Source organism: Macaca fascicularis, chromosome 12 (genome assembly GCF_037993035.2).
Source record: "Macaca fascicularis isolate 582-1 chromosome 12, T2T-MFA8v1.1".
In the NCBI taxonomy this organism is placed as follows: domain Eukaryota; kingdom Metazoa; phylum Chordata; class Mammalia; order Primates; family Cercopithecidae; genus Macaca; species Macaca fascicularis.
Window position 1 is genome coordinate 75,240,483 of NC_088386.1, and position 24,375 is coordinate 75,264,857.

Here is a 24,375-nt window from a genome sequence, read left to right on the forward strand (position 1 = left end):
GCCTAGCACGTGACTTAGATAAAAGTTGAGATGGGAAGGGCAGAGCCAAACCTGTTCCTGAAAATGGGAAAAGATGAGGATGGTGCCTCATGCCTTCATTTATATGTTTAATCTCTCTTCTATATAAACAAAAACCAGACTAACCTGAAGAGATTCCATTTTTTCCCTGTCTACTTTACAGGGTCTTTCTTCTAAAACACCATTTGAGATTTTTTTTTACAGAATTGTGTTATTTTCTGAAATTTTAGTTCAAGATGCATTCCTTCTAGTAGAGTTCTCAGTACTTCCAATTTGCATTGTGTGATAATCTGAGCAGGTACATACCACAGAAGAATCAACCTAGAGACAGTACAGAATTAGTCCCCCTTAGCAAGGATGATAAATAGCTTTTTTTTTTTTTTCTATCAAGGGGCCACAAACCAAAAAGAAAAAAAAGAGTGAATTCCTTGTTAAAGTCAAACTGAATAAGGCTGGATTTTTCTTTAAGAGAAATATCTGTGATTCCCTTCACTCATGACCAAGTTATCTTCTTGTGCTGGATATATGAGATACAAAAATTATCTGTTTCAGTCAATCTGTCTCCTCACACTTGTCCAACATTCCTCACACCTACACTCCTATGCGGATAACTTTGGCAGAGTTCTCTTATTCTCTTAATATACGTTTGTTTCTACTTTATAAATAGATCACTAATCTTTAGTTAGGTGCATGGCTACCTGGAATAAAGCCTATATTTCCCAGCCTCTCTTTCAGGCAGGTGTGGCCATGTGACAAAGCCATGCAGGACTTCTAGGAACTATATTTCCTTAAAGGAAGAGGAAGTGCTTGCACTTCTTTCCTTCTACTGTTTGGGATGTAATTACTGGTGCCTGAGAAGCCATACAGGACACTGAGGTGAAACTTGAAGATATCAGAGCAAAAGAAAGCAGGAACCTGGTTTCCTGATACCTTGGAATATCATGCCAGACACAGATGATTGACAAACTAGGTAAATAAGAAATACATTTCTATTTTGCTTAAACCATTGTTATTTTGGGTTTTCTCTCAGTATAGATGAACTTAATCCAAACAAACACAATGCCTTCTCAAGTCCACTTTCCTAGCCAGCTCTGTCCTCTGCCATACTCTCTGTTATTTTAAGTTTTGAACAGTATCAATGGAGTTAAGGTTGTATGCTCTTTGGGAACTCATCCAACCTCCTATCCCCACAGAACTTTCTCTCTACATTGAACTAAGATTTGCTATCCACATATTCCCACATGATGTTGATCATTAACAATAATGCGTATGAAAATTCATTAACTTGAATTTAACCGATGTTCCCACAACTGAATTATAATTTCCTTAAGATTAGAAATTGTGCTTTCTTAGAATACAAAGAACACTTTGTATTCTCAATGCTTTGCAAGTGTTAGATGCTCATGTAACTGTCAGTAGTCTAATATATAGAAGGAACTACAGTCAAGTACCACATAATGACATTTCAGTCAATGACCGAACTGCAGTTCAATGACATTGGTCAATGACAGAATGACCGATCTCATTTTAAATGGTGGTCCAATAAGATTATAATAATGTATTTTTGTGGTACCTTTTTCACGTTTAGAAACTTTTAGATACACAAATACTTACCATTGTGTTATAACTGCCTACAGTATTCGCTATAGTAACATGCTGTATGGGTTGCACCCTGGGAACAACAGGCTATATCTATTGCTGTGTAGTAGGCTATACCATCTAGGTTTATATAACTACACTCTATGATGTTCTCACTGTGAAATCGCCTAATGACATATTTCACAGAATGTATCCCCATCATTAAGTGATGCATAACTGTAATTTTGTCACAAGCAACTGAAAAATACTTCTACTCTGGCAAATTCAGTGAGAAGACTGAATTCCTTAATTTCTGTCAGCACCAGTGAGAAACTGTCCTAAACTGACCTTGGCTTACAGATGTATCACTGGATCTTGGACTAAATGGTAATGGTAATCATTCTGAGCTTCCAATAAAATTCTAAGCCTTCTTCCATTTTATTTCTTATTAACAGTTATTATTGTTGTTGTTATTATTATGATGATAGCAAAGAAGAGCAGCAGAACGGTTTGTGGAGATTCCCATGCTCTCGGCCCACGGGGGGGTTACTACGTCAGGTGAATCGCCTCCCTCCACCAAAGATTCCCACCTAGGTATACCTTCTAATGTGCTGTTCACAGTTTATCAACTGCTTCTGAAATTCTGAGTCTTAACAGTTTTAATTTGACTGTGTACGTTTCTTATTTATGCTTTTGACTACCCCATCAGTCTAAACCTGATCCCTGATTTCTCTCCATTTTGTCTTTGTTTGAAACTCACGACTTTAAAGTGACTGTATGTTAGTTTTGACTACAACTAAACCTGGCTAATAAATGGCTCCACCTTCTTTCTCACTTTCTTTCTTTTAAAAACTAAGTTTTCACTTTGAAATAATTATAAATGTGTACCATTTACTTTGGTTAATGAAGTTATGTTTATTTTAGGAATGCAATATTGGTTAAACATTCTAAAATCAATCTAATTCTTACTATTTCAACAGAATAAATAAAATAAAAATCATGTGATAATCTCAAGAAATGTAGAAAAAGCATTTTAAAAAGTGAAACTTCCACTTTTGACAAAAAACTTAGTGAACTATAAATAAAATGGAACTTCCTTAATTTGAAAAAGTATCTCTGAACAAATTATGGTATATTTGAAATATGAAATACTATTTAGTAATAAAGATGACTCAACTACAGTTATATATAACATCTCTAAAGAAGGCTGATTTTTAAAATACATATTGTATAATTCCATTTATATGAAAGTCAAGAAAAGGCAACCCTACCTTATAAAGTTAGAAGTCAGGATAGTAGTTATCTTTGGAAAATAGGATAGTAGTTATTGGTTTATAACAGAGCATATGGAGACCTTCTGGTTGCTGGTAATGTTCTATTTCTTGACCTGGCTAGTAGTTACTTAAGTTTGTTAACTTTGTTCTAATTAAGTAGGACAAACAATTAGGATTTATAAACTCTTCTCAGGTATGTTATACTTCAACATAAAGTTTACTTAAAATATTCTTCTTTTTTGACTTTCCTTCAATTTCCTCTCACCTTTAGTGGTTTTAACTTAAGAATGTTAAATATTAAAATCCAAGATCTTGATATCTTGAGAGAAAATATATTACTCTAATTATTAAAAGTAGTAAGTAATATTAGAGGTGTAAAACAGTACACAAATTATCAATCCTTTATCTCAGTACTCAGAACCACCCTGTGAGAGATAAGAAGCACTGAAAATTGTTTTCTAAATATAGATGTATGAACTGAGACTCAGAGCTGGTCAAATTTTGTTCCCCAAGTTCACACATCTAGAAAGTGGCAGTGTTAAGTCTAACACTTCAATTCTTGATCCCTGGATCCTTTCTATTATACATGCAGCTGTTTAAAATAATGTGAGACCAGAATAAATTATCTACGACTTAAACAACTGTTTTTTTTTTTTTTTTTGAAACTTTTGATTCTAAATAGACTCATTGTGAGTCTTCAAAACTGGCATTGATATTTCCTCCTAAACTTCTTTGTTTTTAAAACTACATAAATTTATTAAGGTCAATAACAGAAAGGACATTTTCCATTTATTTTTACTTTCTTCACATTAAGTAACATATATGAACAATGTTTCATTCTTTCTTAAATACAGCAAGAAATTTCAGTTATGGGTAGGATTCTGTTTTGGATGCTCTTTTAAAGCTGAATCATGGTAGCATAACCAAACTGTTCAGAGAGTCTATGTTCTGAAGTTCTTTAGTTCACTTTTCTAGTCTTAGGGCAAGAAAGAATTGTTAATTTCCTTAATAGTGGCTACACAATAAGACGTAAGAAAGAAAAAGAAGTGTTTTACATTGTGGTTAGATAAATAGATTGAAATACTTTGGTAATAAAATAATTTAATGACTGTGATCCCTTTGTATAGCTTAAATACTATTCAATCACTATAGAATACAATTCTGACTTCCCCCAGGTATTTTAAAATCGCATACTTTTGATCACAATGGGTATCAGGAAAAAGAGTTCAAGTAACTTAATTGACATCTTCTACATTGTTAGAAAAAATAATTCAGAGTTTTATAAAACTGATCCTGCGTTAGCAGTCTCATCTTTGTGGGAAATGGTTGCGATTCCATTGTTGATGGCAGTATGTATAGATACAAACTTTATGGAAGAATGTTTGGCCAGAAGTATTAACAGTTGAAAATGGGCATTACTTATGGCCCTGTAACTCAATTTACAAGAATTATTCAAAGAAAACAACTAATGACATGCCTATAATCTTGTAAGGTTTACGTACGAGGATGTTTGCTGCAGCATAATTTATAATAGTAAAGATATAGCATTTGACTGGGCAAACCAGTAATACTCAAATCATGTCCGCAACCACTTACTGTTCACCTGTAATGCTACCGAAGGTCATACATGCACACATGCCAGGGTCAAGCAAAGGAATACATTATGCTAAGGCTCCCATAATTTTCAATATATGACAGCAGAAACTGTTCTTGCTGACACCTTTGTCCTGCATCGGTAGGACCTGCTTTTACTTATTACAGTGTTCCTCTTCTCCACCCTCCCCTTTCTGTGACCCTATTCCCTTTCAGCACATCCAGAATGCAATTTTTGAATTTATGCTCTGCTTTATTTGATGATCTTTCCCTCTATTACCACATGCAGGGCAAACAGGATTTGCTGAGTCTATGTGTCCTCCCAGCTTCTATTTCCTACTGTTCCTGTTATAACTGCAAAGTAAATATCCTTTTTAAAAATTATTATTTTTAAAACTGATCTCTTGTATCCCTTCTTTCTGTTCCTTTATGTTCTGATTCCAATCCTGGCAATCATTTCCTTGTTCACTTTCCACATTCAGATGACTTGTGCCTTCTCACTGTGGTTTAACTCTGTCTCTGAACAAATGTATGTAACAGAATTTAGACTGATTATGGCACAGGCCTGTGTAATCTCCTTCCTAGCATTGGGTTTGTGATAGTTTCACTGAGTTTTTATTCCTCCTGAATCCAAGAAGAAAATAAACCCACTACCCTCCTCCAAGGATTGGGGTCACCAATCCTCTTATGTTTGTATGTATGTGATATATAAGTACACACACATACAAACACACACACACACGTACGTGTGCGCACACAAACATTTTTATAAAATTGACTCCACTGCCCCATGAGGTTAAATCAGTACTTCAGGTCTCTGAACTTCACAGCTGAGATCACGGCTTGTGTACTGTAGGCTAAGGGTTCCTGGTCAGGAAGCACAGCCATCCCTTTAGCTGGTAGAGGAGCAGCCTGGCTACGCAAATTCCCAACTTCCTTCCCTCTCAGTTTCTCTTTTTGAATGTGTTTTAATGACATAATATAAGCCAATAATAGCAAATAATTAGGTGGGACAGAAAGTACCTGCCAGATATTAGGTACAATAAAAAAGTCCCTCACAGCCACACATAAAGTTGAGACACACCAGGCCAGTGCCGGTGGCTCACACCTGTTATCCCAGCACTTTGGGAGGCTGAGGAAGGCGGATCTCCTGAGGTCAGAAGTTCAAAACCAGCCTGGCCAACATGGCGAAACCCTGTCTCTACTAAAAATACAAAAAAATTAACTGGGCGTGGTGGCTGGCACCTGTAATCGCAGCTACTCAGGAGGCTGAGGCACGAGAAACGCTTGAACCCGGGAGGTGAAGGTTTCAGTGAGTTGAGATCATGCCACACACTCCAGCATGGGCTGTCTAAAAAAAAACTCCACTCCGGAGTGTCTAAAAAAAAAAAAAAAAAAAAAAAAAAAAAAGAGAGACACACCAGGGGCTAAGAGTGGCTCTCTCTGAATGGTGTAAGAAGCACAGTAGGACAGTTGTTAGGGTTTCATGTTTACATTTTTGAAAAAAATGTTTTTTTAGATGGCGTTCTCTCTTATTGCCCAGGCTGGAGTGCAACGGCGCAGTCTCAGCTCACTGCAACATCCGCCTCCCACCTTCAAGTGATTCTCCTACCTCACTCTCCCAAGTAGCTGGGATTACAGGTGCCTGTCACCGTGCCCGGCTAAATTTTGTATTTTTAGTAGAGACGTGGTTTTACCATGTTGGCCAGGCTGGTGTTGAACTTCTGACGTCAGGTGATCCACCCGCCTCAGCCTCCCAAAGTGCTGGGATTACAGGCATGAGCCACCGCGCCTGGACTTGAAATGTTTTATAACAACAAACCTGCATTTTTGTTACTATTAGAAAACATTTATGTTCATTTTTTTTTCTAACCATGACATTGGCAACTTTATCTCGAATGCCCTGAACAAACCATGTTAAGGGCTTAAATTTGTTTTTTTCTGCTTTCAATTTTCCCTGGTTCCCCAATTTCATCATATTTTAGCACTATTTTCATATTAACTTTTTTTTTACTTTAAAATAAGAAATGTTATAAATTTAAGGTAGTTTTTTGTCATTTCTGAAAGATGGACCTTGAAGCCGTCTAATAATAATGAGCACATACAATTTAGTTTTCAAGACTGAGATTTTGGAAACTTCCCATTTACATTCACAATCTGCTATCAGGAGCCTCCCTTGGCATATCAAAATCATAAAGAATATCAGTGACTATTTCTAACCATTCTCAATGTGTGTTCTGAATCGCCTTTGTGTTCACTTTAAAAATAATTCCTGGACATATTTGTACTCAGAGTTTAGCTCGTTGGTGAACCAAAGTTGGAGTAGTTTTCATTTTATCCCATTGAGGTAAACAGTTACATCTTCATTCTCTGGTTAGTAGCAAATAACAAGAAACACTATCTCCTAAACAAAACAAGAAAGCCTTAGGTTACCTAAACTCACCATTTAAACTTGTTTCACTTCAAAAAGGTAAAATAAAATATTCATGTGCTACCATTATGTGGTTTAACAAAGAGGAGGGCATTTCCTCTTACTCATATTAATCCATGACTGTCCATAGCCTTATACCAAGTCAATAATTTACACTCACATCTCCCTTATTTATGAATGAGGAAGGAAGAAAAAAACAATGGTTGTGCAAATGATGCTTGTCAAATGACATTAGAACCAACAAGTGAGACAACTAATCAGTATTCCTAAAATCGTGACATACTGAATCACATTTCCAACATTCACTGGGACTTTGAACAGCAAACCCTACCTAGTTCATCCACAATAACCTATTTCCCCAAAGGATGTCCAAAGACGCCCAAGGCAACCTACCCTCACCAAGGATTTAGGAAATATACATGAACACTGAATGCAAGTTTATTTTCTGAGCTAAAATTTTAGGCACTTCAAGTGAAACAGCAATACTGAAAGTAATTTAACATCTTTTAAGATAATTCAAAGAGCTTAACTTATTTAAAATAATTATGTCTTAACGTTGTTAGATTGTCTGTATTTTCCTAGTGCTCTTTAGAAAGGACAAAATATTCGGCCTTCTACTATAATTTTCCCCTTGTCTATATCTAATTGAAGAGTTTTCTATCAAGAAACTTGAAAAATGGGTAATTACTGCTTTGGGGCCTTTCATCAACTATGAACTTGGGAATTAGAGTTTCTGGCCTTGCTTAATGAAAAGTGGCTGAATTAAATTTTCTTCATTTAACAAGTATCACTTTTTTTCTTTTGGTAAAAAAGTTTCTTAGAGAAGCTCTCTTAATAGCCACTGGCAAAACCCATAATTCTACTACTGAAACAATGAGATCTATTTTCCAGATCATCAATCTTCATTCTCCAGACAGATACAATTGTTTGAAGAGTTGCAATTACATTATCCCTTGATGCTTCTTCAGCCTCCACATTTGACTGATTCCATAGTTAACAATTAAAAGGCTAAAGAATTTGAGGATTAATTTTTATCTCTAATAATAAAAAGTTCATTGCATTGAATTTCTTGATATCAGCATCATTGCCCTAATTAAAAGTGCAATAGTTATATAATCATTAGGAAGGAGAAGTGGAACTCAATGCCCATTCATGGACTATAGATGGAGTATAGTAACTGCTATCATCCTGACTGTATGGACAGCACAATTTTTTACTGCCTATTGATAAATGCTACATTTTAAGTGCCCAGCACAGGGCCTGACACAGAAAGTGCCAAAAAAAAAAAAAAAAAAAAAGTAAGTTCCCTCTTCTCATTTGCTAGGCTTAGCCTGTGTACCTAAAACTTTATCACCCTCTGATGCTAAACATTACATGATTTTGAAGAGCCAACCATATTTAGCAAAAAAAGGTCTGGTACATTCCTAATAAAAAACTGATAACCAGGACGGACTACACACACTATCACATATATGTTCCACATTAGCTGGCATCAAAGGCCAACATGACCCAGTGTAAAGATGATATGGAAGGTTCTGACCTGGTTGCCTTCTATTAATCGGGAAGGGAGTAGCGGCCACCTCCTCTCCCTTCTTCCCTTCCAGCACCACTGCTCCTTTCAGACACATGCTGTCTTTCATTTGCCCACTTGAATCAAGGGTCATAAAAAAACCTCCAGCTAACATGATAGGAAGAGTTTACAAATCCATTTATATAAACACATTTCCCTCCCTTTATCTGAGCACTAACCATCAGTTGTTCATGTTGCTGTGTCCCCCTTAACAGCTGCAGTGAGGGACAATCTCTCCATAGGTGCTGATTCCTTAGGCCTCTGTATTATAAGCAGCCCCAGTGTCACTGAGCCCCACACAGTGAGGTTCTGGAGCACTCCATGGTCTCTATATCCCAAGTGCTTGGCACAGTGCTTATGATGTTATAAAAATTTAATAAAATGGACACCAAAAAGAGACGTTAGCCTGGAAAGGGGAGGATTTACATTAGAAATTGGCTTGGGGGAAGGAAGACTGACGGAGATCTGGGTTCTACCATGTGCTCTTTTATATATTAGTTTCCCGAGTCTCACTTCCTTCACCTGTAAAGTTAGGTGGTAGGACAGGCAGAAGGGTAAACAATGTGAACGACTGGTCGGCAGTTAGGACAATGTTTTGAGTCTACTATTTAGTATACCTTTCCATGATCCCAAAAACATGGTTCCTTCAACCTCCCCGCTCCTTAAATCAGGAGAGAAAACCCAAACGCTCCATGAATCTTGTGAGAAATCAGCTAAAAAACATAGTATTTATATTTTAACACTAAAAATTATCTTAATCTACTAAAAACTGAATATCTTTCAACTAAAAAAAATCGAAATTTTGTTTAGAAATACATATCTTAGAAAATTACCTGAACTCTACAGCACAGTTCATCTGTGGGCTCCTGAGAATTATTTCACAGTTTTTGTGTGTATGTCAATACTCTTGCGGTAACTAACTAGTCTAGCCAAAATTTGTGCTAGTTTTTTTTTTTTTTTTCGAAATATCTTCATATGTTATTCACTTCAGAATTAGTAGGCTAATTTCAGTGTCAGGACTCATCTTCCACAAAATTATTACAGCCATATTTTCAACCTAATGCAGTATACTTCCTTACCTTCTACTCTGATATTATTTGGCGTGACTAAGAGCTGTCAAGAATACCCATGGGTGCTTGAGTACAGTCCAGTACTAAATGGGAGTCAATCATGGAGGAAATGATCCACATGACTGGGAAACTCCCCTGGGGGAAGATGACTATTATCAGATGATCTTTAAAGGAATACTGTGAATCTTCAATCTCTTCCAAATCTGAGAATGGGCTAACTGATAAACATCAACTTGAGGAATCTACATTTTGTAATCTGTCTTTTGGTTCCAGGTCCACGGACTCATCTGCTATTTCTGATTCTCTTCATTCATATTATAAACCCCAAATTTATCTATTTCAAAATTATGAGCATGGACTTTGTTGTATGACTAACTGGACTGCATTACTTCAAGCTATATCTCAATAGGTCCTACCACATTGATTCTTTCTCACTTCTTAAAAATATCCCCCCACCCCGGTGAATTATCTAGAATTATCCAGGGGATGAAAAAGGAGCTGCTATATCATTCCTATGTTCCTAGTATATAATATCATAAAGCAGATATCATGGGAACACCGAGCAGTGATTTGGAGTCAGATCTGGAGTAAGATAGGCCTTAGTTCAAGTTGTGGCTCTGAAGCATACTATTTGTGTGGCCAACAAATTACCAAATTTTTTCCATACCTTAGTATCTTCATGCATAAAGTAGTAGTAACAATACTACTACCTCATTGGGTTTATGTGAAAATTTAAAATGAAACATGCATGATAGCACAGGACTAATGAAAGTATTTGTTCAATTACTAGAAGCTACTATATTGCTATTATTCATGAAAAGAGTACATATTAGAGTCATAATTAGTTCAAATCATGGCTCTGTATTTCAACTTCTTCACTTATAAGCTGGAGATAGTACCACCTACCCCACAGATTTGATTTGAACATTAGGGTGGTCTAGTCCTCTAGCTACCAACAGGGACTCTTACTCTGCCAGCCAGTTTTTGTCCCTTTTCTGCCCTCAACGAGGGTTTTGTTGCCTGGCAAGGTCTCCAGGACTTCTGTGGTCTAGAAATGAAAGAAAGAGGGAAGAGTAGAAAGACAGGAGGTATATGAGTTACAGGTGGGGAAGGGGCATGGGGACGATTAAAGAAAAGATGACTGAGGAGTTAAGGAATGTACATAGAATCTGAGGGAAGTACAAAGTTTGGGGTGGGGGATTATGGATCCTATTCAGAATATTCAAGGAAAGTAAGTAAAAACCTTTATTTTTAAAAAGAGCTTCCATGTGCAGTAGCACCCATCTGAAATCCCAGCTACTCGGAAGGCTGAGGCAAGAGGATCTCTGGAGCTCAGGAATTCAAGACCAGCATGGGCAACATAGTGAGACCACCCCTCAACCCCACCCTGTCCCCCTGCAAAAGAAAGAAAGAAAGAAAGAAAGAAAGAGAGAGAGAGAGAGAGAGAGAGAGAGAGAGAGAGAGAGAGAAAGAAAGAAAGAAAGAAAGAAAGAAAGAAAGAAAGAAAGAAAGAAAGAAAGAAAGAAAGAGGAAAGGAGGAAAGAAGGAAAAAGAAAAGGAAGGGAAGGAAGGAGAGAGAAAGGAAAGAAAGGAAAGAGAAAGGAAAGAAAGGAAAGAAAGGAGACAAGTCTTTCATTGTTGAACTATATTCTTTGAGTGCCAATGCTCTGAGGCTGTGCCAAAGGTGTCCTGGATGCTACTGGACAATAAGTTAAAGGCAGAGAACTTCCACTGTTCCTGGGAGAGAAATGTCATAGAACACTTAATATTGACTCTCTAGCATTTTGGGGTAATACAACACATTGTTATTAATTATAGTTACCATGTTGTACAATAGAGCTCTTGAATTTACTCCTCCTCTGTAACTGAAATTTTGTATCCTTTGACCAACATCTTCCCAACCCCTACCAATTGCCCTAGACCCTGGTAACCATGATAAATACATACAATTTTATCGTCAATTATTTAAAAAGACAAGGTTTTAAAAATACATTATGTTATCATTCTGAATTATTACATTTATTGTAATAATTAACCTAAAGAATTATGTTGAATATTTGTATGTGAAGAGAGCTCTTCCTGGGCTTTTGGTGATGTGTATGACATTGCCTCTAATCTCAGTGAGATGTATATTTAGAGCATGACATGTCAATAATTCTACTTCAGTGCATAATAAAATAAATATAATTTAAAAATGAAATGTTGTAGGAAATCAGGACTGCCATGGAGACAGAGTCTACTTAATTTCCCAGGAGTGTGGCTATTGGAGGGAAACACCTTTAGGGCTCTAACACTCTGGGGCATGCTGAGGCAGATAAACAGTCTGCCAATGGTTATGACAAGGAAAAAAGGCTTTATAGGTAAAAGCCAAGAACCAAGGAATTAGGTGATGAGGGAGGGGCTCCTCCTAGTGAGAACTGCCAAAGCATATGCATCTCTGTATGGACTTAAGAACAGAGTTGGAAAGAACATGAAGCTTTGCAGACACAGCCCAGTATTGGGCTAATGTCACTTAAGTGAAGGACAGAGAACTAATGGCCCTAGTGCAGAGCAGTGCATGGAGGGACAACTGCAGGACAGAAAACCTGGGAGAGAAAAGGAAGGGAACATGGAAAACAAGACGCAGGAGAAAAGAAGGTAAGCTTATTGGTCTACATGACCATGGCAGTGAAACTCTATGCAATGGATATTTTGCATTTGCCCTTCTAAATCTAATATTCACCATTCTTCACCCTGCACTGTGCCCAGGAGACTGACCTTTGTGGACTACATCAGTGCCTCCTTTCTGCTCTGGTTTCTGGTTGACTTCCATTAATGCTAGCCACTAGCAAAAGACAAGACTACATGAAGAAGAGCGTGAGGGCAGGTAGGGGTGTGTGTGTGTGTGTGTGTTTGTGTGTGTGTGTGTGTTTGTGTGTGTGTGTGTATTTGTTTTTATCCCAGACTTTGGTTCTACACTTCCCTGATGTCAACAAATTGGCTGTATCCTTTCCTGGAAGACAGCAGCTCCTTATCTGTTGGTTGTCTCTCTCCTATAGCTAAAGCTCTCTTTGTCTTCTAGTAACTTCAGAGTCTAGGAACAATAATTGATTCCAGCATTGCTAGTCTCTGGTTCTTCACTCTTCCATTGGTTCTCTTAACCCTGCCCACACCTTAGAAAATATTACCTTCATTAAACTCTCTTCAATTACTCTACTTGAATATACCATCTGTTGCCTGCCCAGGCACCAACTGATAGACCCAGGTAAGATGATAATGGCACAATGAGAAAATGTAGAGGGAGTGTGTCGCTTTCCTAGAGATGACAGAGGGGGAAAAAAAAAAGGGAACTGAGATACTCTTGATGACCTTAGGTTAGAGGATGCTTATTATCTTCAGGTGAACGAGCTAGCTTCATGGAGATGTGATCTGCTTGTACAGTAGTCTCTCAGTATAAGGAGGGGATTGGTTCCAGGACCATTCACATCTGTGCATACTCAAGTCTCACAGTTGGCCCTGCAGAACCTGTATATAAGGAAAGTTGGTCCTCCTCATATGCAGGTTTTGTATCCCATTAATACTGTATTTTGATCTGCATTTGGTTGGGAAAAGCCATGTATAAGTGGACCATGCAGTTCAAAATCAAGCTGTTCAAGGGTCAATTGTAATTATGTTCAATTGCTGATTTTTTTTTTAGTATAAGGCAATATTTTGCAGGACTGTATTATTCCAAGAATGAGTTGATATGCAGTGTTGTAGCATAGAAAGAAACTTAGGTTCAAAGTCCATTTCCACCACTTACTATGTCAAGTCACTTCATTTTTCTATGCCTTGATTTTCTCTTCTGAAAGATGGGGTCACACCTTCTTCACAGGATTCTTCCAAAATTAAATGCAACATGCTTGCTCCCAGTAAATCCTTAACAAATGACAGTTGTAATGGTTATTCTTGCACTTTACCAAATCCTTTTCTGTCACAAGTCTCAGTTTAAGAATTCTTACAAGATTGTGGTATTATCAAAGGTGCTTGAATCTGGGTGAACTTCATCAGTTTCCTGAGCACTGATTTAGATCTAGAGGAAGGTGAAGATGACTCTCATCAACTCCATCTGCACCTACCTTGCTGGCAGGGAGGCAGCAGCAAGGCTCTGGCAATCACCACCTCTGTCATGTTTCCCTTTGGTGAAAAATGAGCTCTGAACTGTTTTTTCTTTTTAGAAATATATTCCAAATCACATCAATTTGTGCTACATGCCACATCTTAAATCCTTAGGTTATTAATCAATTAAAGTCCTAAGAATTAATCTTGTAATTCTAATAAACTAATCATCAAGAACATTCAAACTCTAATATTACTCAAAAATTCATTTTCAAAATCTATCCTTTGTATCATTTATGTTACAGTGAACATTCTTGAGAAGTTCACCCAAGATCTGCTCTGCTAAAAAAAATGAAAGATGAGCCACAAAGAATATTCTTTATGAACAAATATATAAATGTCAATTCTGTTCTTTGTTATGTTAAGAATCCTGCATGCCACAATATTTTTACCATTACCATTTCACTCTCTCATTCAACAAATATTTACCAAATGCTATGAGTGATCCAGATCCTGGGGAAACTCTGAGGAACAAAAACACACAGAAACTCACATCCTGATGAAGCTTGCATCCTAAATACAAGGTGAATAGAGGCTCAAGAAATTTATTTTCCTCATCTCATATCTCTACTTACTAAAAAGTGCAGAAGTTTCAGTGAGTCTAGTAATGCCAGATAAAATATAGGATGTTCAACTAAATGTGAATTTCAGAGCAAAAACAAATAATTTTTTAGTATATCACATATATTGCGTCTTATGAGAGTTGTTCATTGGACACATTTAAACTCAAAATTATTTTTGTTTATCTGAAATTCAAATTTAACTGGGTATCTTGTTTTTAAAATTTGTTTTGAATTTTTAAAAATATATATATTTAAAATTATGAATACATAATAGTTGTACATGTTTATGGTGTATATGTGATATTTCAGTACAAGCATACAATGTGTAATGATCAAATCAGGCTAACTTGCGTATCCATCATCTCAAGCATTCATTATTTCTTTGTGGTAGGACCATCCAATTCCACTCTTTTAGTTATTCTGAAATACGCAATAAATTATTATTAACCATAGTCAACTTATTGTATTACTAAACACTAGATCTTATTCCTTCTATCTAACTGTATTTGTGTACCCACTCATCACATGCCCTTCTTAGCCCCCTACCCCTGGCCTCTGGTGACCCATCATTCTGCTCTCTATATCCAAGTACTGAAGGGTGGGTCACTGTCTGCTCCCCACTTGCTGAGTCACTTTGTGCACATAATTTAGCTTTCCTGGACCTCAGTTTGCTCACATATAAAGTGTGGGATCTGCCTCAAGAGACATTTAAGGTCCCTTATAGCTCCCTGGTTCCAGTTCTTCCCCAAGCAAAAGATCTTGTCACCGCATGTGTCCTTCCCTCTCCTCCATTCTCTACATGGACTTTAAAACTAGCTGTTCATTACTGCTCCAATCCCCTCTTTCCTCAGTATCCCTTACAGATAATCTTGATGTGACCTCCCCAACCCCATGTCAGTTGATTTGCCCAAGGCTATTAGATTAATGATAAATGCCCTATATTTGAGTAGCACTTTACATTTCACAAAGTGCTTTCACATGTATTACTACACTTTGATATGCCAATTTCCTCTATTTCACTCAGAAGCTGGTTGCTAAAGTTATTTTTCATTCCACTGTGTAAATAATGTTTCTTATTCACCTCTCTAAATATTAGCAACTTTCTGAGAGACCTTCTCTCAATTAAAAGAAGTCTGTTGTCATTGGTGAAGATTTTGCAGGGATCCTGACTCTTACCACTCTTCCGTGGTTAGTGCCTCTCCCTCAGTGCTTGCTGGAGCTTCCTCCTTTCTCCTTCTGTTCATAGGAGCAAGTACTTGTCTCCTCCTGCGACAGACCCTGTCATTTCACCTTTCAACTGCAGTACCCTAAGGGGACCACTGCAAACCTGGACCTCATAGACCCCGGCTACTCCGTGTGGTCCCTGCACCAGCGGTGTCCATCTCATGGAAGTTTGTTAGAAAATATAGTCCTGGACTTCACTCAAGAACTACTAAATCAGAGCTTGCCTTTTTAAGTTTGAGAAGCACTGATTTAGGACACCTCTAGTCGGCACAATTTTTTCACATTTTTCCAAGAGATCAGAAGCGTATAATTTGGTCCATACTTATTAGACTCTCCCAGGAGCAACGGCTCCTAACCTTGTTTCTACCAACTCTCAGGATAACGCACACCCATTTAAAGAAAGGAGGCTCACTTATGTTAGCAATTCTCATCTGACCCACCACACATGTTCCTTTTGTGAGTCAAACTCTTTTAGTTCATCAGGTGGGATGCTGAATGACTGCAGGAGAAGGGGACAGAAACGTGGCCACCATGTCTCAATATCTGTAACACTATTCTCTAAATATATGAATAGGGAAATATGAATTATGATCTTCTATTCCTACTGGCTGTCTGACAGGGCCAAATAAATAGACCCAATGTAAAAATGGAGAGAATAATGCAATAAATTATTTCTGACACAGAAATGTTTAAAGAATAACTTAAAAACACAATTTTAAAGTTCTTAGAGCTCGTTAACTAATAACAATCCAGAATTTCATTGGCTATGTGTTTTTTACATTTGTGTTCTGCTCCACAGAGCTGTTCCTGAAACTGATAACTATGTAACATCTTTCAAAATACTTTTTATGAAATAATCACAGGTACAAACAGATTGACAGAACCAAGAAAGCAATAACTGCCTGTCTTGCTAAATTAGACATTTGGTCCCTCCATCCCCTTCAGCCCCAGGGGACAAAGTCAAGCAAATGTGAAATAATCAGGTGTTTGTCTGATTGTAATAGTAATCTTTGGACGTTATATCAAAAGACAGAAAAAGAATTCTGCTCTAGACTAAATCCTTAAATAACTCAAGTTTGCAGAGTCAAAAATAAAAACACATTTTTTTCTTACAATCAGAGCAATGTCATCAAAAGTATGTGACCCAATTGTATATGAAGCCTGAAAATACTAATACAATGATTAATAGACTCATTTATCTTCAAATATAGAACTTTATCTGTTTTAAACTACATGTTAGAAATGGGGAATCATTTCTTAAATATTTGAATTTAATATTGTTATTAAATTCTAAACAAGAGTTTACCACATGCCATTGTTAACTCATAAATAAGGTGACCTGATAACCAGTTCACAGCCATGTAGATTATTTATCAGGTCTAAACTTCAATACTGTAATTCACTCAATAGAGTTATACAGTTAGGACAATGAAGCTGTTATTCTTAGAACTGGTAGAGAGATGATACATCTAGAATTTGGAATAGCCCTCAGCTTAGCTGCATTAACACTTTTTTTTTTGACTGTAGATTCATATTACTAAAGTTAGCTAGCTGTGTAACTATTAGTCACTAATTTCAGCAAATTATGAAATTCACTTGTAAAATATATTTAAATTATTTAAGAGAAAATACAAAATTGCCAATAAACTGACATTTTAAAGTTAATAGACACCCTACTGAGCATGTTGACAAACAGCCACAGTGTTTCAACAGCAAAAATTGAATACTATATTCTAGGAATAAAAAAGGGATTGAACTTTGAGGCTTTAAAGTATAGTTGTAGGCTTTTGAAAGAAGACATCTGGGCTGGGCAACGTGGCTCGTGCCTATAATCCCAGCACTTTGGGAGGTCAAGATGGGCAGATCATTTGAGGTCAGAAGTTTAAGACCAGCTTGGCCAACATGGCAAAACCCCGTCTCTACTAAAAAATACAAAAATTAGCCAGTGTGATGGTGTGGGCCTGTAGTCCCCAGGTACTCGAGAGGCTGAGGCAGGAGAATCTCTTGAAACTGGGAGGTGGAGGTTGCAGTGAGCCGAGATCGCGCCACTGCACTCCAGCCTGGGTGACAGAGTACGACTCCATCTAAAAAAAAAAAAAAAAAGAAGAAGAAGAAGAAGAAGACAGACATCTGTGAGCTTTGGTTTCTCTCTTACTCTGTGATGCATTCTATCTTATAAAAATGGTTTTCTCTATATTTCCTCAGTGTCATACGACTCTTGCTTTTATATGTGGTTAATTTGAGTTGGTAAACTGTGTTAGAACATGATGCTCTTGAGATTACCACTAGAGGTATGATACTGTCATAGATCAGGGAGTTTTACTATACTTCATTGACTGCACTGCTAATTAGGGTGATCATATAATTTATCACACAACCAGGAACATTTTAGGGAGTAGAAAGAAATGCTATTAATAATTACACTTGCTTAAATCATATTTAAAAATTTCAAAATGGATCAAAAACCTAAATGTAAGAACTAAAACTAGAAGACTATTATAAGAAAACATAGGGGTGCATTTTCATGAATTTTTGAATTTGGTAAAGGATTTTTAGATATGATACCAAAAATATGAGCAACAAAAGAAAAAATAGATAAACTGAACTTCATCAAAACTAAACAATGCTGTGCCTCAAATTACACCATCAAGAAAGTGAAAAGACAACTCACAGAATGGGAAAGAATATTTTTTAAATTGTATAACTGAAAGAAACTTGTATCTAGAATATATAAAGATATTATATATTTATTATAACTCAAGAATAAAAAAACCAAAAAGTACAATTAGAAAATGGGAGAGAGATTTAAACAGATATTTCCCCAAAGAAGATACATAAAAGGCCAATAAGCACATTTAAAAAATGTTTGACATGATCAGTCATTAGGGAAATGCAAATGAAAACCACAATGAGATAGCACTTTATACCCAGATGCCCAGAATTAATAAATCAAATAATAAGTATTCATGAGAACATAGAGAATTGGAATCCTCATGCTGTACTACTGTGAATGTAAAATGATGCAGCCATAGATACACAAAAAAGCTTGTACACAATTGTTTACAGCAGCATTGTTCATAACAGCCAAAATGTAGAAACAACCCAAATGTCAATCAACAGACAAGTGAATAAACAAAATGTGGTATATGTATACAATGGAATATTATTCAGCCATAAAAAGGAATGGTGTGTGGATACATGCCACAACATGGCTAGGTCTTAAAAACCTTATGCTTTGGGAGGCCAAGGCAGGTGGATCACAAGGTCAGGAGATCGAGACCATCCTGGCTAACACGGTGAAACCACATCTCTACTAAAAATACAAAAAATTAGCCAGGCGTGGTGGTGTACACCTGTAGTCCCAGCTACTTGGGAGGCTGAGGCAGGAGAATGGCGTGAACCCGGGAGGCAGAGCTTGCAGTGAGCCGAGATCACGCCACTGCACTCCAGCCTGGGCAACAAAGCGAGACTCCATCTCAAAAAAAAAACAAAAAACAAAAAACAAAAAAAACCAAAAAACCTTATGCTAAGTGAAAGAAGTCAGTCATGAAAGATAAGACACTGTATTAATCCATTTATATGAAAGTCCAGGATAGGAAAATCTATAGATACAGAAAGTAGATCAGTGTTTCCTTAGCATTGAAGGTGTTGTGGGGAGTGTAGACAGGGAAATAAGCAGGTGGTAGGTAAAGGGTACAGGCTTTCTTTTCAAGGTTATGAAAATATTCTAAAACTTACTGTGGTGATGATCGCATGTATCTGTGAATATACTAAAAACTATTAAATTGTATGTCATATAAATTATATTTCACTAAATATATTTTAAAAGAAAATAAATTATACTGGGGCACGAGGTAGAAACTGGAACTTTTTTTTTTGCATCCTAGGCAAATTTGGATGCATTTTGACTCACCTCTAGCCTCACCCAAGTGTCTGACCAACTACTTTCCACTCTTCTGGAGAAGGGCAGGTAGTGAGAAAGCCTGACCAGTTCTAATAGCTATCCTGTTTTGAAAGCCCAAGTAAAACAATATATCCTAATGAAGTAGCTAGGAAAATGTCTTCAAATGAGAAGAAATCATTTGTAGTCACTTAGTGATACTCCCATGCACAGTAGCCCCTAGGCTACTTTTAATACACCTATGAGCAGCACTGGCCCACCTAACAGGTAGCTTAAGCATGTGCTTAGAGTACACACAAATCCAGGTTTGGTTTTAATAAACTTTTCAAGAACTTTGCATTTAAAAAACTATAGAAAGAAGCTACTTTCATATCAACATATGTATTATGCATCACTACCTGAAATCCAACAGAACTCAACATTGATATACTAGGTTTGGAAAGCTTAGTATGACTCTTACGTTAATTGTAATATTCTCAATGCTGGGACCATCTACCATTCTTAATTTGGCCCCATAAAGGAAAAGGACAACAATAGTCAAACAACAATGCCGAAGCTTGGCATAGGCACAGACAGAAACTCACAGCAAGGACCAGTGATAATCAAAGACCAAAACAACATTCCCATTCCCCAGTTTCTCTCAGTGTAAGAATTTGGTATTTTCCAGAGATCTTCAGGGTGTGGGGGCCTCCAGTTAATTAGGATTCAGTGTCCCTACCCCCTCGAAGTCTGATTTGACTTTGCTTATGAAAATAAACATATGTGCCTTTTTTGTTTTGGACAACTGATTTTGTGGAGTAAAGTTCATACTCGGTCTACTACCTATAGCCATCTCACTATGACTGTAAGTGATATGGTTTAGTTTTGTGTTCCCACCCAAACCTCATCTTGAATTGTATTCCCCAGGTGTTAAGGAAGGAACCTGATGGGAAGTGACTGGATTATGTGGGCTGTCTCCCCACTGCTGTTCTCATGATAGTGAGTGAATTCTCATGAGATCCGATGGTTTTATAAATGGTAGTTTTTCCTGTGCTCTTATGCACTTCTCCTTCCTGCTGCCTTGGGAAGAAGGTGCCTTGTTTCCCCTTCACCTTCCACTGTGATTGTAAGTTTCCTGAGGCCTACCCAGCCATGCTGAACTGTGAGTCAGTTAAACCTTTTTCCTTTATAAATTACACAGTCTCGGGTAGTTCTTATAGCAATGTGAGAATAGACTAATACAGTAAGCTCAGCCTTTTGGCTTTCTCCACAGTCCAACTGGAGATTAGAATGGAAGATCCCTACCTGTGCTATCTGATCCCTACTTGTTTTAAGATGTTTCTAATCAAAAGAATGGATGTGCTCTTTTCCTTTTTTGGTAAATGGAAACGAAATCTGTAAATGTGAAAATTGTATAAGTGAATTCTGTAAGGAATGGAAACATTAAAAACAACATGCTAACCAGATAACTATTTATATATACAAAAGATAGTTTTTAATGAGTCCTTTCAGAAGGAAACATAGTTTGGTAGTAGAATACACAGCTATCTTTCAATAAAACATGGTTAAAGCAATAGGTATGGTAAAAATTATTTCTATCACAAAGGTTTTAAATTGGGTTTTAAAATAACCATAATATATACTGAAGAGTCTAGAAGGCAATTATTATTTATCCAACTCTGACATCTCAAAAAAGCATTTCAGCATCTGAACGGGCAGAATAACTTAGAGTATCACATAAATTCCAGCATCATTTATTCAAATCAAATATCCATTTTTAAATCAAGGGCAACTACTTCTTCATAAAAGAATTGTGTAATATATTACCTAGAAATGAGTGTTACATATTTATAACTCTGGCTGGTAAATCCCAGTCATACTATTATTATGCCATTAAACTGGAAATATTTAGAGTTGAAAAGAGGAGTGATCATAATAAAAGTACTTTATTCTGCACATAATACCTGAAATTCAATCTAATACAACTTCCAGATATCAGAAGTTTAATGTTTATGGTTTTTATTGAATAATCTCCTTCTTTGACTAAAGTCAATAAAAAGTCATCTCTGAACTTTGCAGTCAAGCTAGCAACCATTACATTAAACTACAAGGTCACAAAGATAAGAATAAAATCGAAAAATCATCTTCTGATCCCTGCTAATTAATGTTTTAGTGTTTTTCTTCTCAATACCAAGACCAGTTTATTTAAATAATTTCACTATTGAAGTTTGACAAATGTTTTTTGTTAATGCATTTTTCACTTGCATATTCATATTGGATTTAAAGTCATTTCAAGGAAAATGATATTATCAAATAATGTTGTAAATATGCTGGAAAGCTCTTTAGGAGGAGACAATTAAAATTTTTTGTGTTAAAATATACATACATAAAATTTACCATTTTAACCGTTTTTAAATGTACAGTGCAATGGCATTAAGTATATTCATATTGTTATGCAATCATCACCACCATTCTCCTCTAGAACTTTTTCATTTTCTCAAACTGAAACTCACTCCATTAAATAATATTTCCCCATTCCCTGCTCTCTTCATTGAGAAGAAAATTTAAATAACATGTTTTTCAAAACGTACACTCATAAGCTGGAATAACACTCAAGCAGAAATCCTCAAAGGGCTCTAGTATTTCTGTTTTGCACTTTAGAAACAATGATTTAGCAGAGTCATTTGTTGAAATATTGCTGGCACTAGTGATACAAGCCATTTGTAGACATAATTGTGGATGTTACAGAGCAGTTATATATTTTGGGTTTTTGACTACACAATTATTAAACATGTAAATATTAAAGAATAATTTCTTATATGATTGAATAATTCCTGCTTTCAACAAAAGATGCAGAATATATGTAAGGGGTGTGGCTATAAACAGTACATGACACCTTGATCCACTTGAGCAGGGAGTTTTCTTGTGTAATTTCCCTAAAGGTGGCTATACATTTATATGAGTTCATCTATACCTGCATATCACATATCCTCTGTTGGCAGTTGCTGTCATACATTTGTGAGTAGATGAATACCAGAAATGGTGTATGAACAGGGAAATTCAATAACTGGCAGTAAAAACTAACTTAAGAAATAAGTGAGGAAGAAAGAGTTGCTCATAAATGTCATATTGTTATATAATCATCACTACCATTCACCTCGAGAACTTTTGCATTTTCTCAAACTGCAACTCACTCCATTAAATAATAATTCCCCACTCCCTGCTCTCTTCATTGAGGAGAAAATTTAAATAACATGTTTTCAAAACATACACACACACACAAAAAAAAAATACACACACACAAACAAAACAGATCTTGCCAAAAAAAGAAAGTCACTATTTTCATCAAAAAAGCCTCCAAAAAGCACCTTTTCCAAATGACTTTCCCTGAATGGAAGGAAGCATATATCTATCTGTCTTAAATGATCCTTCTCTGTTTGTACTCACTCCTCAAGTTCTGCAGCCCATGACTTCAAAATGTACCCTTGCGTTACGAACAAATTGCTGACTGTCCTCACAGGTCACATTTATTCCACTGGATCCACATTCCATTGCTTGTATGGTATGGAATCCTTTCCACCTAACTTTTCCAATGCCTGAGTATATACCATATTCATATTCACCTTAGGTTTTACATCCTTATTCTCAAATCCAAACTGCCACATCAATATGCCATGTGCCAGGTATTCCCTGGCCTTGTGTAAATGTTGCTCTCTTTAATGTCATCTTTTGATCTTCAGATTATATATCTTTACCTAAAGAACCTGGAGATGCTCAGAGATGATGGTAGAGAGTACAGTGCTATAGCAAAGAAAGACATGATTCATCTTTGTGGAACGCTGAACAAATTCAATTTCAAGAATGGTAGAAATGATAAAGCAGAGACTATGAGTCCCAATTTTCAGAGTAAATTATGAGTGCCATTTTTACAATAAAGCTCATTCGTATTGGCCAGGCCCAGTGGCTCACGCCTGTAATCCCAGCACTTTGGGAGGCTGAGGCGGGTGGATCATGAAGTCAAGAGATCGAGACCATCCTGGTTAACACGGTGAAACTCTGTCTCTACTAAAAATACATAAAATTAGCTGCACGTGGTGGCACGCGCTTGTAGTCCCAGCTACTTGGGAGGCTGAGGTAAGAGAATTGCTTGAACCAGGAAGGCAGAAGTCGCAGTGAGCCGAGATGGCGCCACTGTACTCCAGCCTGGGCAACAGAGCGAGACTCCATCTCAAAAAAAAAAAAAAAAAACACTCGTTGGTATCATCTATATCAGGTTTATTTTTCAGAATTAATCATTACAATACAAACCACTATTAATTTTCTAATATTTTGTTAATATTGGTAGAAAATTTTATAGGTCATACACTTTGAAAGTCTCACATGCAGGTTAGACATCCTCTCCACCTGGCTTCTGGCAAGAATATCACCCAGTAATGAATACAAAACAATCCACTAAGAATAGCCAGGGAATGGATTCCCCGGAACTATTTTCTTTCTATGCTTCCTATCTTTCTTTCTATACATTCTTCTTAAGATGCAATTTATACGTAAACTCCAGAGTCCCGTTGTATTCTTAGACAATAATAACTAATGACTATTGAGAATTTACAGTGTGATAGAAACTGTACTACTAGTTTTCTTACATTAAACTGTTCATCTTCACAATCCTGTGTAGTAGAAACAATTATTCACATTTAATATACAGTGTAAAGAAAGCAAAAAAGATATTAAGAAGCTTACCCAAGTTCACCCAGACATTATCCAAAATCACTAGAAATGCCACATTACACTCTTAATCACTAGTTTTAAATGTTAGTATTTTCCACACGTAAATTGTTTTCCTTTTTTATTTTACCATTTTTTAAAGATTCTAAATAAGTGAACAGCATGCATATTGTTTCTCAGAAATGCCTGGCATTTGTTAGTAATGCCCAAGATTTCTGCCATCTCAGGTGCCTTTGCTGGGTACCTTGGACATTTCAATTCAGTAACTGGCATCTCAACAATGTTTTTAAAGCCAAAATCTGAAAATCCACT

At 36.5% G+C, this 24,375-nt stretch overlaps 1 protein-coding gene across 14 annotated transcripts in view; it reads right to left on the bottom strand.

The window, feature by feature from the left end:
- Window positions 1–24,375, bottom strand: part of ZNF385B (zinc finger protein 385B) — a 423,448-nt gene that overhangs the window by 244,733 nt on the left and 154,340 nt on the right. For 2 of the 14 annotated variants that reach the window (XM_074009548.1, XM_065525707.1), the window contains exon 2: window positions 13,316–13,431. The exons of the other annotated variants lie outside the window; for them this stretch is intronic. The gene's annotated coding sequence lies outside the window, so the exon portion shown is untranslated. The remainder of the gene's footprint in view (window positions 1–13,315; window positions 13,432–24,375) is intronic. 14 annotated transcript variants of the gene reach the window in all.